Genomic DNA, 15,283 nt, shown 5'->3' on the forward strand with positions numbered 1-15,283 from the left:
CCAGTGCTTCCTTTCCAAGTTCACACAGATGCTAGTGAGTTGGGTCTCGGAGCAGTTCTGACCCAAGAAACTGGAAAAGGTGAGGGAGTCATCGCTTATGCTTCCAGACTGCTTAATGGGCCAGAAAAGAACTATTCCACCACCGAGAAGGAGTGCTTGGCTGTAGTTTGGGCAGTGGAGAAATGGCGACACTACCTAGAAGGTCAGGAGTTTCTCATTTATACAGACTATGCAGCATTATCATGGGCATTCAATTGTCCAAAGTCATCTTCCCGGTTGACGCGCTGGACCTTACGTTTACAGCAGTTCAACTTTAAAGTGCTCTACAGGAAGGGATGTCTCAATCAGGTTCCTGACGCATTATCAAGGGTTTGGGAACCAGAGGTGGGAACCACGGGTTCTAACAACCTACCACAGACCTGTGAACATTATGAAAACAGGTCTGCTCCATGTTTAAAGATCACTAGGAAGAGTTCCACCGACTTACCAACAACCTTAGCAGACATAGCCGAGGCCCAGGCCAAGGACTCAACAGTGAACGAGCTATGTCAGTCTCAGTTAGGGAACCCTCCTGCCGATCGTATCAGTTTTATTAAACATCAAGGGGTCGTGTATCGTCGGGTTCCTCTGAGAGACCAAGGAACAAAATTCCAGTTAGTGGTTCCTAAGTTGCTAATCTCAGATTTCCTGAAATATTTCCACGATAACCCTCTAGGAGGACATCTGGGACAACTAAAAACATTGTTGCGGGTCTTGGAGGTAGCCTGGTGGCCTAATGTGCGTAAAGATGTATGGGATCATACAAAAAACTGTGAGGTGTGTCAAAGAACCAAAGCAGATAACTGAAAACCATCAGGTTTATTACAAAACACCTCTGTGTCTCTGCCGGGAGAGATGTTGGGAATTGATATCATGGGACCTTTCCCAAGGAGCAAGAAATCGAACACCGTTCTTGTAGTGGTCGTTGACTATTATACAAAATGGGTGGAAATGTTTCCCCTCAAAGATGGCAAAACACCCCGGGTTGTAAAAGTCCTACGGGAAGAAATATTTACTCGTTGGGGGGTACCAAAATACTTGGTGTCGGACAGGGGTCCTCAATTTACCAGTCATCTGTTGAACGAACTCTGTAACAACTGGGGAGTCGTACCGAAATTAACCACCAGCTACCATCCTCAAACAAATCTGACAGAACGTTCCAACCGAACCATAAAGACCATGATTTCCTCCTTTATCGGCCAGAAACACAACACCTGGGACCAATGGATCCCTGAGTTCCGCTTTGCCATAAACACCGCTCAACAGGAAACAACAGGGAAAACCCCTGCAGAGTTAGCCTTAGGACGAAACATACTTGGCCCACTGCAGCGGTTAATTCACAAACCTCCATCACCTGAACAGTTGGGGTCGTACAACCTGGTAGAGCGGCAACGTAAAATGGCAGAGGAGGTCAAACGGAGAGTGGGGTTGCATCAGGCTAGACAAGCTAGGTACTATAACCAACGGAGGAAAGATGCGCACTTTCTCCCGGGTAACCTAGTCTGGGTCCGAACACATCCACTTTCCAAAGCCACTGATAAGTTCACAGCAAAGCTTGCGCCTAGATGGGAAGGGCCAGCAAAAGTAATACAAAGATTAGGGCCTGTTAATTACAGGGTTGGTTGGGGTGACCCACAGAAGGAAGATACCGTCCATGTGGTTAATTTAAAGACCCATCATGGGTTAAGTCCTTAGAAGCCTACGGCTGGAGGGGGGGATTATGTGACAAAGCCACATAAATGTATCATGTTTTCTGTATTTTACACCCTATGAGGTGAAGAGGTCCTATGTTTTCCTTTTATTTTAGTGAATGTGTGTATTTTGGGTATTTGTGTACCGGGGATGCCGCTGACGTCACTCCTCACAGCTGATGCGATCAGCATGGGTGCGTTAACACATGGCATGGCTTCCGGGTTAAAAAGGGACAGACAAGGTGGGCTAAAAGCCTAAGGAGAGTTCAAACTCTGACAAGACGGAAAGGGAGACTAAGAGGGCCCTTCCAACAGCAAGCACGCACGGAATACCCCGGAAACCGACCATCGGGAGTCACAGAGGAGGATCTGGCGCGGACCTTTCCAACTTCTCCCGCGGGGATTATTATTAATTTCTTTTGGGGAAGGACGTGGCTGGAAAGTGACCATGAGAAAAATGAGACTCCCTGACGTTAACCCGAAGGACGGGGTGAGATCATTTCAGTTTTTCTGTTTCTTTTGACTTTGGGAGGAATTGTTTACGTTGGAGCGCTTACGCGCACAAAGGTGGGAGTCGCTAGACGGACAATAGGGAATCATCGTAAACGCGTGCACGGACCTATAATGTAATCGGGAGCGCGATTCATGGAGTGTGACTGGGTTCAATGAAATTATGATGGTTAAAGAACAAATCTTGATTTAATTGGTTGTTCATTTGTTCATTTGTGTTCCATAGTCAACCCACGACAATAATCTTAAGACTCTAAATGAACTGTAGAGTGTTACAAGGCTAGAAATCAGAATAAGAATCAAAATCTTTTATTGTATTTATGAAGTTCATGTCATGGTGCCTCTGTTAGCTCTCCTCCACCTCCCCTCTCTGCTTGGCTCCTGATTAGGGGTGTAAGAAAAAAAAAAAAATCGATTCTGTAAAATATCACGATAGTTCATTTGGCAATACTTGTATCGATTCAAAATGCTGCCAGATCAATATTTATTTAAATATTTCTGAGTGTCCTTCAGCGTCTGACTCTTGTTGTCCACTTCACCCTCCGACTGCTAGTTGGCAGCAGAGAACACAGAGCCTCTTTGAGCAGCTCTACTGCACACAAGACAACAGGATGACTGCAGCCAGAGGCAGCTTGTTCTGTTGTTATGAGACATGAACTACTTTTTTTTAATTGGGATGGATACCAAACAGAAACTCTGAGCCATGTTGCTGCCAGTAACATATAAAAACGAGGATTGTGGTGCTTTTTAGCAGCTCAGATAAATACTAGTGAAGCATGGCAGCGGCTAATAGGCTAATGCGCTTAGCATTGGCTAAATGCTATCAGCAAAGTGGGCTAAAGTTCTGCAGAACCTTCCAGCAATAGATTCAAGTTTAGCGACCTGATGGATCAGAGGGACGTGTACAACACTCTGAGAAAAGGCCTACATCATGGCGAGGAGCGTTAGTTTACTTCCGTGTGTGAGAAGTGTGGCTGCAAAGTTGCAGCAGAGGCAGAGCAGACTGATATGTAAACAAAGCACCTTCTTTTTCAAATTAAAGCAACTTTCCTTCGTTCTGTCCTGCTGCCTCATCACACTTTATTGTTTCTGGAAAGAATTAGTGTGTCCCCCACACCCCACCCTTTATTTTTTTAGCACCATTCAGGCTCCTGAACCGTTTAAAAGTACTGGAGAAGCTACATTAAGCAATGTTGAAATTAAACAGCATTTTATTTCCCTAATAGAAATGTATTTATTAAGGCACATTCATTCTTTGTTTTTCTTATAATGAAAAATACTTTGTTGTGGAAATCAGACAATGTCGGCTGTTCCCTTTCTATATTTTAACTTATCAAAATAAAAGCACTTTGAATTTTCTTTGGTAAACGCAACTTATATATGAGATACAGTTGCAGTGCTTAACATTGTGATCATTAAACTGAATTTGACAATTTTATTACAGTGGAAGACATTAAAATTCAGGTAGAGCTTTTTTTAAAGTCATATTTAAAGAAAAAAAGAAACAAAATGTGTTTTGGTAAAATATCAGGATACGTATCGTATCGCCAAACTCTTGCCAATACACACCCCTACTCCTCATGTATCCCAGGGGGGTATTCCAGGAAGCCTGAACTCTGGCTGAAATCCGCCTGAACTTGTTTAATCGGGGTATTTCGGTTCCAAAAGGCCTGGATATGAGTTAGCCCATTTACGCTCAACTTGGTAACTTCGAGAGTGAGAGAGAGAGAGAGAGATGATTGAGTTAATTTTATTCAACTCAATTTCTTACATCTACAAAACTCAAAAGTTGTTTATACAACTAAAATTTACGTATTTATCTATATTTTATATTAATATTTTTTCCATCTTAATTGATTATATTTCTTGAACTCTCATATGTCTAAGTTTGAGCCGGCAGATATGCTCATTTTTATAATAAGAAGAAGGACGGGGAAAAAATGTGTGGAGTGCATAAATTGATTGAAGAATTTTCCGTCATTGTCATTACACCACTATGTGGTAGGGGTGCTATCTAAACTCATCCTCTCCTTTACTCTCACTCATGGTGCAGAGACGTAAGCATAGTAGGACAAAATAACTCCGCAAAACACAGTAAAACAGCTAAACAACTAAACACATTTGGTCAAAAACCCACACTTAAACCCAAATCCGTCCAGACAGGCAAAGGGAATGGTATCCCACAATCCCTTGCGGAGCCGAGCTAACAGCAGCACCAATGTTACACCTACTTAATTGAATTAATTTGAACGAAAGTAAAATAACTGTCTAAAAACTACGTGTTATTTTAAAACTGATTTAATAAAAAAAATATTTATCTTAACTGAAGCAAATAATTAAGTTAGATCAAAGTAAAAAAGTTTATTTTTCCAACATCCATATGTGGTCTTATCACCCTCTCACGGGGGAAAAAATATTATCTGAGCTTCTTCGTCCACTAAATCACCTTCAAATGGACACGTCATGCTGCTTCACCTCTCTGAAAACAAACTAACTTTCAACTAAACCTGCTCCAGACCAAGTTATGTTCAAAACATGAGTTACTATGGCAACTTGACATATCCTGAAACATACTTCCATTTCTGGAACCGAAGGCTGAGTTTATCAACTTCCTTATTCTCAAACTTACCTTGGGAGCTAGCATAACCTGCTTTCTGGAATACCCCCCAGCTGTGTCCACTCACCTATTTCTATCACCCACCTGGCCTACTTAAGGAGATCCTCAACCAGCGTTCATCGCCAGTTCGTTGCCCCTGATGGTGCATAACCTGGTCTCTTGTCAACTAAGTTTTGCCAAAGTTTTCATGCTCACAGTCTAACTTTTGTATTGCCTCGCCTTCAGGACATTCTGACCACGAGTGGACACCTGAGTCATCGGATAACCAGAGCCACAGAACATTACTGAACACCAAGAGCCCCCAGCCACGTTTCGAGCCATCTCTGACCTCCAGCCACGTCACGAGCCACAACCGTCATGAGCTGCCTCCAGAAACTTCACCCGCTGCTCTTCAGCCTCAGCCAATTCAAGATTCCAAGCCATTCAGCATTACATTAAAATTTACCTACCTTGTGTTTTCCTTCCAGGTTCCAGCATCTGGGTCAGTCTCGCCTTTTTGTTAACAGGTCACTTTTTTTTTCTTATGCACTTTTTTTTTGCAAATCATACCACTAATTTTTCTATCTTTATCAATGAGCTCAAACAATACATGAACACCATGAGAAAATCTGCCAATAAGCCATTAAAACATTTGATCTGTGCATCAGGTTCAATATATTTGTGTAAAATGTAACAATAACCCCCTGGCTTGTTCATTCCTTGTTGCTGTTTTGCATTGTTGTGTATTGAATTAATACATTCAATAAAATTCGGGGGGAAAAATATTCACTTTTTTTTATTAAGTCAAAGGTCACTCTTTTTTTTGAAGCACTTGTTTTTGTTTTCAAGTTTTGGTTGGGTCAAAGGTCACTTGTTTTTTGTTTTTTTTTTTGTTAGGTAAATGGTTACTTTTTTCTGTAGAATTTGTTTTTACTTTTAAATTGATGATAGGTCAAAGGTCACTCTTTTTCTAAAGTACTTAATTAGATTTTCAGGAGCCGGTTTAGCTCCTGCTGGTTTGCTGCGCCTTCTGTCCGTGAAACCAGGGTTCGACTCCGGGCTGCTCCCTGTTCCCTTCTCTACCTCTGTGCCGGTTCCAAGCCCGGTTTGAAAAGGTTGCGTCAGGAAGGGCATCCGGCGTAAAACAAATTTCCCATGCGACTTGTTCGCTGTGGCGACCCCTGATGGGAGAAGCTGAAAGTGGAAGAAGACTTAATTAGATTTTCAAGTTTTTGTTATGGCAAAGTCACTCTTTCTCAAGCAAATGTTTTATTTTTACATTTCTATAAGGTCAAAGGTTACTTTTTTCTGAAGCACTTGTTTTTATTTGGAAATTTTTGTTGGTTGAAAGTTTACTTTTTTTATTTTTAAATTGAAAACGGTTACTTTGAAATACCTACAATAAGATACATTTTCAGTAGTTTCACATTTTTTGTTATATATTGTATATATTGTATGTGTACTGTATTATTGTTTCGTCAGAGTTGTCATCAGGTGGTAGTGATGTGATATGACGCATTTAAAAACAGCAGGTTGTGACTGAGGCGGAGTCACCTGGCAGTGGAGATCCAAAAGCGAGACCACACCTCCATGAACCCGGATGAGGGGGCCTTCATGCTCTCTCAGACCTGGAGCAACATCCTCCAGCAGCAAACGGACATGAAGGGGCGGAGTCGCTGGTCAAAGTTAAACTAGATTAGTTTTGCTCCCCCTGCCTTTTTAAAGCACACATTAGCATTAACTAGAACACAAAATACAGTACAGACCAAACTTTTGGACACACCTTCCCATTCATTTCAATGAGAAAGTGTGTCCAAACATTTGGTCAGTACTGTATTTTCAAGTCAATTTATAACATGACTTTACCTCATGGATGTCAGGTAGGAAGGGCTAGTAAGCATGAAGTTGCATGTGAGCATGCCAGCACCCCCCTGGGAGCAGGGATGGGTCGGGGTGCATCCAGGACCACTACTGGAACAGGCTGTGGTGTGTCCTGGACCACCTCCGGAACAGGAATGGGACGTTGAAGGGGATGGCGGCGATGATGACCCCCCCCATGGCAAGACGGCTCCCCTCCATAGCAGGAGTGCAGAACTGGAGTAGGTCAAAATCCAAGGATGCCCTGGTCCGCTCTGCTTCTAGGCAGTAGGCCTCCAGTAACTGCATGTCCCGCTCTGCTGGGTCCAGGAAGAAGTATGGCTAGTCCAGTCTGTCAGGTAAGGAGGGTTAGTGAGCATAAAGGACCCAAATTGGAGAAACAGAGGCACACGGTTTCAGGGCAAGGGGTTTATTAAACTAACAAAAAGCAGGGTAAAAAAAAAAAAATAACTAACCGTGGGAGACAGACATGGAAGAGATGTTAATGGACCAGCACAAGAGGAACGCAGAGACAAGACTTAAAAACAAACAGGACTGACAAGACACAGGTGAACATGATTAGAAGAGATTAGAACTAGGGAAGTAAAACTCAAGAACATGCCAAAACAGGAAACCTTTCAAAATAAAACAAGAAAAATGACAGAAACAGGATGGAAAGCAAAAACCAATAGAAAGAAACCCAAACCATGACAATGGATAATTGGTGGCAGGAAATAAAGTCACGTTTGATTAGTTATAGAATGGTGATTGAATAGGCATCATTTTAATGTCCTTAATCGCTTGTTCTTTATTCCAGAATTAAATTTTGAATGATCTTTAGGAAGACAGCATTTACTATTCCAGTTAGTTTTTGTCAAGCTGACCCTCTTTCCTGAGTGATGCATCAGTGTTGCTTTTCTTAGCAAAGACAGGCTTGAATTCTTTCTATGAAATCATTCAGACTTCCAACGCCGCTTCTGAAAAATATGCCACGAGTTTCCTCTCTCCTTCACTTTCCATGGTGGATCATGAATTCAGTGATCTATTGAGAGGGCCTTTATGTCTTCAGCGTGCACACGTGTAACAGAGTAAACTGTTTTTAATCTTTGTGAAATCCGGAGGGTCCCTGAAGGCAGCAGCTCATGCTGCTAGAATTAGATGTGTGTGCTGGGGGCATGCTGATAAGAGACTGGATTTAAGGATCAGCAGGAATGCAAGAGGAGCAGTTTTGAAGTGAGAAGATGGCGGGGGTGCTTCTTCCAATTGTTGATTGTGTGAACGAGAGGAGCCACCGGAGCAGTGCGGGGCAGACAGCGGAAGAAATACGCTCGGAGTGAAGCATCTCCGGGTGAAGTGGCGCCGGAAGACATCTTGAGGGAGACGCCCTGCCATGAGGATAGATGAGCGCTGACTAGCACTGGAGGAGCAGCTGAGCCGAGAGCCAGACAGAGTTCAGAGGGGATAGCGGGGTTGGAACGCAGAGGGGTGTGGTTGTGACCCGCCCCCCTTCGAGCTAAGTACCCCTCTGCTGTTTTATATGGATTTTTTTTGATTACCTAAGAAAGTAGGGATAGTGTCTTCAATGAAGAGACGTTACTTTAGGTTGGCTCTTTATTCCGCCATTGTTACAACTCTTTTACAACCAGGATGCAGCGCATGCTTATCTTTAACAGTGTAACATTCACTGCCTTACAATAAAATCAGACTTTAGTGTTATTTGCAAAATAACTAGTCAATATGCCACAGTAGGGATGGGAACAGAAGCCCCATGAAGCCTCATTGGGGTTCTTGTAATTGTGCCGGAAAAATGAACTACCCATTCAGGGCTTCGAAACCACACAGAACAGCGGCATCTGGTGGCGGACTGGACATATATTGACATATGTTTCAAGAAAGCTCCTTGTAACACTTCAATGTGGAAATGATGATGAAAAAAATTAAAACAGAACAATGTTGTTAATGATTATCAAAAAAAAACATATAAAAACAATACAACATGATGTTTTCTGTGAGAAGTGCTAGACACAGCAAAATACAGATCACTTTAAGAAAAAAATAAATGCAAAAAATAAAGGTATAAGGCTAGGCTCGAACCTAGGACCTCTAGATGTACGTAGTACTGACTATTCCACTGGGCTATCTGTACTGACATGGCAAGTGACATGCCATTGTAGATACATTGCAATGTTCTTTTTTTCAACGTTCTTCAAGTTGAAATGATGCTGAGCCACAGAACGTTTTTTACTAGGAGCCATGGTAAAGTGCAATGAACTAACGCTGATTCCAATACAAGCGAAACAATGGAACTGGTCGGGAAACGTTCAGGATTCATTTCGCATTTCTAGAGAATAGTGCGGCCAACTGTTCGAAACGCAAGTGACATCTGAAGCGTGGTTCGACCAAGCGAAGCATTTGGCGCATCATACGTCATCAACCACGTGATCTGCGCTAGTTGACACACGCCCCTAAACATTGTGCCGAAACACTCTGTTTCATGAAGGTGAACCGCGCGCCGAAGCGCCGTGTCAAGCTGGCCATCCCTACAAGAAAGAATTTTGTTTAGTCGCCAGAGCCACGTTTTAACAAGTGCATGCTATTTATTTTTTTGACCAATTGTGTGTTTTAGTGGGTTTTACTGAGCCTGGTGTTTTAACTTTTCCATGGACTTCTTGGGTTTTTCTGTTTTTACTTTATGGACAGAGGCTCCGCTTGTTTCCAAAGACAAGCGGCTAAAATGAGCTCCTTCAGTAGGGTGGCTGGGCGCTCCCCTAGAGAGGGTGAGAAGCTCGGTCACCCGCAGAGGGCTTGGAGTAGAACCGCTTCTCCTCCACATCGAAAGGAACAAGTTGAGGTGGCTCGGGCATCTAGTCCGGATGTCTCCTGCACGCCTCCCTGGAGAGGTGTTCTGGGCATGTCCCACTGGGCGGAGGCCCCGGGGAAGACCCAGGACACGCTGGAGAGACTACACCTCTCGGCTGGCCTGGGAACGCCTCGGGGTCCCCCCAGAGGAGTGGCTGGGGTGAGGGAAGTCTGGGCATCTCTGCTTAGACTGCTGCCCCCACAACCCGGTCCTGGATAAGCAGAGGAAGATGGATGGATGGAGACAGAGGCTCCTGGCTCCAACGGACTGACAGAACAACGGACTCTTCTTACTGATAACCTTAAATAAACTTTTTTTGTGCTCCCTTTTGAATTGTGGTCCTGGGTGTCCTGTCTCCACACAAGTCCAAATCTGAGAATTCTGCAAAGCTACACACGCATGATCTCTGGAGCTCAGGGATTAACAGATGGTGAGTTCAACATTTTTGGAACAGAAGAGGTTGAAGCATTTTTCAACTGGAGCTCAATCTTTGGTTTGACATGAAGACATTTCCAGGAACAGCAGCTGCCTCCTCATATCTGAAACTTAAGGGGAAAAGTGTCAGGTTGGTACAATCATAATACAAACCAATGCAAGCAACTGGGTTAAAAAAGAATACATTTACATGAAATACATTTAATATTGCTATATTCATCAATCCCTCAACAATTCTTTATCAACCTGAATTAATCTTTAAATCTTTAGAATCATCTTTTTGGAAGACTATTTACTTTGATGTTTCATGTCAAAGAATTTTCAAGGACACTGCAGGGAGTTGAACCCCGTCTAGCTGAAGCCAGAGTACCATCTACCAGTGCCTTTTGCTGTTTTGACTGAACATAGAAGCAAAGAAAAACCTGGACTCCAACCAGCATATATACCCTCTCCATTTCTATGGGCTTGGGACCATCACAGAAAGTACACAGCTTTGTGACTCTCTGAGGCTGGATTATATATATGTTTTTTATTTTTACTTTTTTTAATTTTAATTTTTTTATCACAGACTAACACATAACAAGTTATTGTACATTATATACATTTGCATAAATACATGGAAATAAAATATAATACAGTTTTAATTAATGACTGGAAGTAAACATGAACATTTTTGTTAAAAGCTTCAATTTAACCACAAAAAAGAAAATGTTCTTAAAATCTTTTTCAATGTTTTCCTGGACATTACCAGTGTCTTGTGTCATTACATTTAGGAATCTTGATTTTCACTTTTTTTTGTGTGTGTGGGGGGAAACTAGAGCACCCAGAGAAAACCCCACGCATGCATGGAAAGAACACGCCAATTTAACCATGCAGCCCGTTTTTTCAATTAAAAGCAAAAAACAAAAAACAAAAGTTGAACTCAATCACTGCACACACTCCCACTAGCTTCTAAACCCTGACCAATCATGATTTACATCTTTTCTATTTTGGGTTGTGGGGGGAAAACTGGAGCACCCAGAGAAAAACCCACGCATGCATGGAAAGAACATGCAAACCTTGCCATGCAGCCCCTTTTTTTAAAACTAAGTTGATCTTTTTTTTTAATTGTGTGCAGTCGCTTGCTTGACTTTTTTACAGCAAAACAATCTGCGCCAAAATTTGGTGAAGGAAAACCTCTTGACCTTCTTTCCTTTCTTTGGTTCCTCTTCTTCTACCTCAACCTGTTCTTCTGTGGTTTCTCCCTCTTTGACTCTGGGAATCAGGAATGCATCACCAGTCTGTACAGAGACTGTTTTCTTCTCCTCAGCATCAGAGTCAGTCTGCACAGAGACCGTTTTCTTCTCTTTGTTTGCCTTCATTTCTTCCAACTCCCTTTTTGCATCTTCTGCTTCTTTTTCTCTGAGTTTGTTCAATTCAAGGAGAGCCTTTTTCTCCTCCTCATGTTTCTTCAGTTGCTCTTTCAGCTCAGTAATTGTGGATTCATGCTGAGCAGAGACCTCCAGTTTCTTGTTTAGGTCAGCATTTTCTCTCTCCAAATCTTCAACTTCATCAACCAGAACTTGATTTTCTGCCTTTAGTTCCTCATTTTCCTTTTGAGACTCCTGATATTTTCTTTCAAGGTCCTCAAAGGCTTTGTTGTTGTCTGGTTTGGGTCCTTTGCCTCCCTTTGCAGCCTTCTGCTCTTTGAAATCTTTAAGCTGCTGTTTCAGCTTTTTGATGCAAGCTTCATTTTTGTCATTGATGTCCATTTGTTGGATCAACACGGCCTTGCACTCTTCCAGCTCCCAGACCATGTCAAGGTTGGTCTGTTTCAGGGTCAACTGTTCTTCAGTCGTCTGGTCTTTCTCTTCTTTTAAGTTGTTGAATTTCTGTCTCAACTCTTTGGTGTCAGTTGAAACAGCAAGTTCTTCTAGTTCTTTCTTCAATTGAGCATTTTCATGCTCAAGAGCTTCCACCTTGGTAGAAAGAGCCTGGCCTTTTTTGTCCTGGATGAGGTTTTCATGGGCCTTTTTCAGCGTGTTGAGTTCCTCCAGAACTTCACTGAGTTTTGGGCTTGGATTGTTGCGCCTGTTTGCCTTAGTTACACGGGGCATTTTTACCACTTGTTAGGTGTAAAATAACAGAAATGACAGAGTTTCCAGAAAGTTTCAGAAACAAAAGCTTTTTGTCTCTGCAAAGAATGTGCTCCAAGTGCGTTTCCAAAGTACTCTTTCTAGAGCAATAACCTTAGATCTCTTCAACCACAGCGAATGTTTTAACTAGAAATCTGAGATGTATTTATGAACTAGAGTGGCAGTCTACATTATGTCACATTATGTCATGTGATGTCATGTGATGTCATATGATGTCATGATGACAAACTCACATCAGGTGCTCTGACATCATCATTACATAAGGGCATTCATGTCACGTGAGATTTATGACATCACTAAACCCTGATTCTATTCCCTTTATCTTTAGAATTGTATACCTTTTATCTTTTGTTGTTTTTTTCTATTTTTTAATTAATTAGTAACTAACAAAGCACCAACATCAGGTTGGTATAGTCATCATGACATCATAAAGCAGTTGGTGACATCAATGGGTCTTGACTTTGGGCTTTTTGTCACGTTGCCTAGCAACATGACTCTAAGGCATCATCAAAGGGCCTTTGTCATGTTGCTAGGCAACAGAGCTCTTTTCTTGGTACAGAATAGGATTGATGCAACCACTTACACAATGTATCAGCTCTCTCCAGCGGTTTAAAGAATGATAAAAGACAATGTTTAAAATTAATTTTAAACAAATATGCAATGAAAAACGTAAGAAAAGAATAAAAATGTAAATTAAAAAAACATACATTTAAAGATAAATACAGATAGGTCATATAGACATTTTTGCTCTTGAGCACCTCCTGAGGTCACCAGCAGCTTCCTTTCCGGGTTGTTCCTCCTGAGTATTCTTAGGAAGTGGAGATGCTGGGCCTTCTCCAGCGCCACTGTGGATTGCTCTGGATCGTATAAATGCACTGTTTACTTTTTCTGAACAAATCTTATCAAGTTGGAATTTAGAGCAAGTTTAACTAGAATTTTCTGATGACATTATTGTGTTCTGGTTGTTGTCCTTTAATGGGTAATCTATCAGGCCAGGAATTTGAAACAATGGTAAAGTCTCCTCCAATAAATATTTTATCTGTTGCTATGATTTTAGTAGAATGGAAAATTTTTCATGCGAGTTTTTCCAACCTATTCTAATTTTGTAGTTTGTTATTGTACCCATATAAAGTCAGCACAATAAAGAATTGCTCATAAATTTCAATAGCTGCTAATAACCAGTGGCCTTCTCTATCTCCAAGATGCCTAATTATTCTTCCCTGAAAACCTGTTAAACAGAATCATGACTCCTGCTGAGCGGCTCGTGCCGTGTGATAAAGGACTGTATCTCCCCATTGTTGTTTCCAAAAGACTTCATCTGCTGGACCTGAGTGGGTTTCTTGCAGTAAAATTAGATTTGCCTTGAATTCTTTTGTAATATTTATCAAACCTCTGGTATGTAACCCTTGTGCTATCCTAGGCACTTTAACATTGGGAGTTGGGTCATCTAGACCCACTAGACATTGCGCTGAACCTTTTTTCTTCAATGATTTGTGAACCTCACTGGTGTCCATGGATTACATGAAATCTTTCCACCTTTAACCACCTTTGTCATGGTAGGAATAACACGTCAAAGTAAGGGTGATGTCATCTAAGATAGCACAAGGGTTAAGAAACAAAGAAAATAGATATGAACACTGAACAGAATACTTGGTGTCTAAATAAACGCTGAGATTTCCTAAAGATGCAGGAATCCCATCATCCCAGGTCCCATCTTCTCTTGTATCTTTAGCCCTCCAGACATTTCTCTCTCAACTCTTTGTTTTCTGATGAGAGATGCTCCACACCTTCTTGCAGCTCCACAAAATTTTCTTTCTTCTCTTTTGTAGATTTTCCAATCACATCCATGTGATTCTCTATGCCTTCCAATTTCTTTTCCAAGTCGTCAAATCTGTTCAACGTGAGGGAGGCTAGCATTACCAACGCCATCTTGTTTTTTCAAGGCTCCTCGTTTCTTCACTCTTTTTGGTTTGGGCTGTTTCAGCAGATCGGGTCATTCACATACTCAGCAACCGCTTGCTCCATTTGCACCGTATCTCCTTCTAATAACTGAAGAATGACTAATCATGGTCGCTAACGTTAGCTTGCCTTGGGTTAGCCATTCTTTGAGAAGTAGAGAAAAAATATGAAAAATGTATCTTGAATCAGGTATCTTCTTTTTTTTATATTGATTTTCTGAGGCTTCTGGGGATGGTTGGTCTCACCACAATTCCTAATTGGACACAAAATTTGGTTTCTCTTTCAGAAATTGCCCCAAAAACCGCCACTCACTCCACCATCTTCCAAAACTCTCGGGTCACGTTTGTTCTGAAGCACTTGTTTTAATTTTAAAATTGATTATAGGTCAAATGTCAATCTTTTTTCTTAAGCCCTTGTTTTTATTTTTAAAGTTATGATAGGTCAAAGGTCCCTTTTTTAAATTTTTATATCAATTATGGCTACTATGAAGAACCTATAATCTGACATATTCAGTTGTTTCACACTCTTTTGTTATGTATATCATTCCACATGTGTTAATTCATAGTTTTGATGCATTCAGTGTGAATCTACAATTTATAGTCATGAAAATATAGAAAACTCTTTGAGTAAGAAGGTGTTTCCAAACTTTTGGTCTGTATTGTAACTCATCAGTAGGATTACTCCAAAAATATTTGGCATTTTCCTCATTTTGTGCACCAACTACAACAGTAGAAATCTTGATCTTAAACAGTGCAGCTGTTTTCCTGCCTGCATTAGCTTCTGTCTTTCTGTCAAATAGGATTCTAACACCATCTAAACAACAGGCAGACCTAAAAAATACATTTTAGATGGAAAATAAAGACACATAATAAAAATGTCTACAATAAAGATTTACATTATCATCATGAGCTGAGTCATCTAAAGGCACGCCATGATCCAGGTTTAGCGCAACCGCGGCTGCGCTCCGTGCTCACCTTGCAGCCTGCGGCCTTCACTTCTCCCCTTTTCCTTCACACACATTTACCGTGTCAGAGACAGGAGAAGCAGCTGGAGGAGGCGCCAACTCACAAGTTTTAGGCCGTTCTAAAATCTGTGATATAACAGATAATAGAAAACCAAAAGTGGCCCAGATCTTTGTTGTTTCCAAGCACTGAGCCGCCCCCACATTAAATTTGCGCCCGCGCCACCCCCCGTACGGACC

At 41.5% G+C, this 15,283-nt stretch overlaps 1 long non-coding RNA gene across 5 annotated transcripts in view; it reads right to left on the reverse strand.

The window, feature by feature from the left end:
• Positions 1-8,043, reverse strand: part of LOC144987354 (uncharacterized) — a 62,251-nt gene extending 54,208 nt beyond the window's left edge. The window contains exons 1-3 of one of the 5 annotated variants that reach the window (XR_013651235.1): positions 7,170-8,043; positions 6,703-7,010; positions 6,391-6,551 (exon numbers count right to left, since the gene is read on the reverse strand). This is a non-coding gene — a long non-coding RNA (uncharacterized LOC144987354). The other 4 variants (XR_013651233.1, XR_013651236.1, XR_013651234.1 and 1 more) reach the window with 4 other exon arrangements.
• Positions 8,044-15,283: the final 7,240 nt, after the last annotated feature.

Source organism: Oryzias latipes, chromosome 18 (genome assembly GCF_053564925.1).
Source record: "Oryzias latipes strain Hd-rR chromosome 18, Olatipes_Hd-rR_3.1".
Lineage (NCBI taxonomy): Eukaryota > Metazoa > Chordata > Actinopteri > Beloniformes > Adrianichthyidae > Oryzias > Oryzias latipes.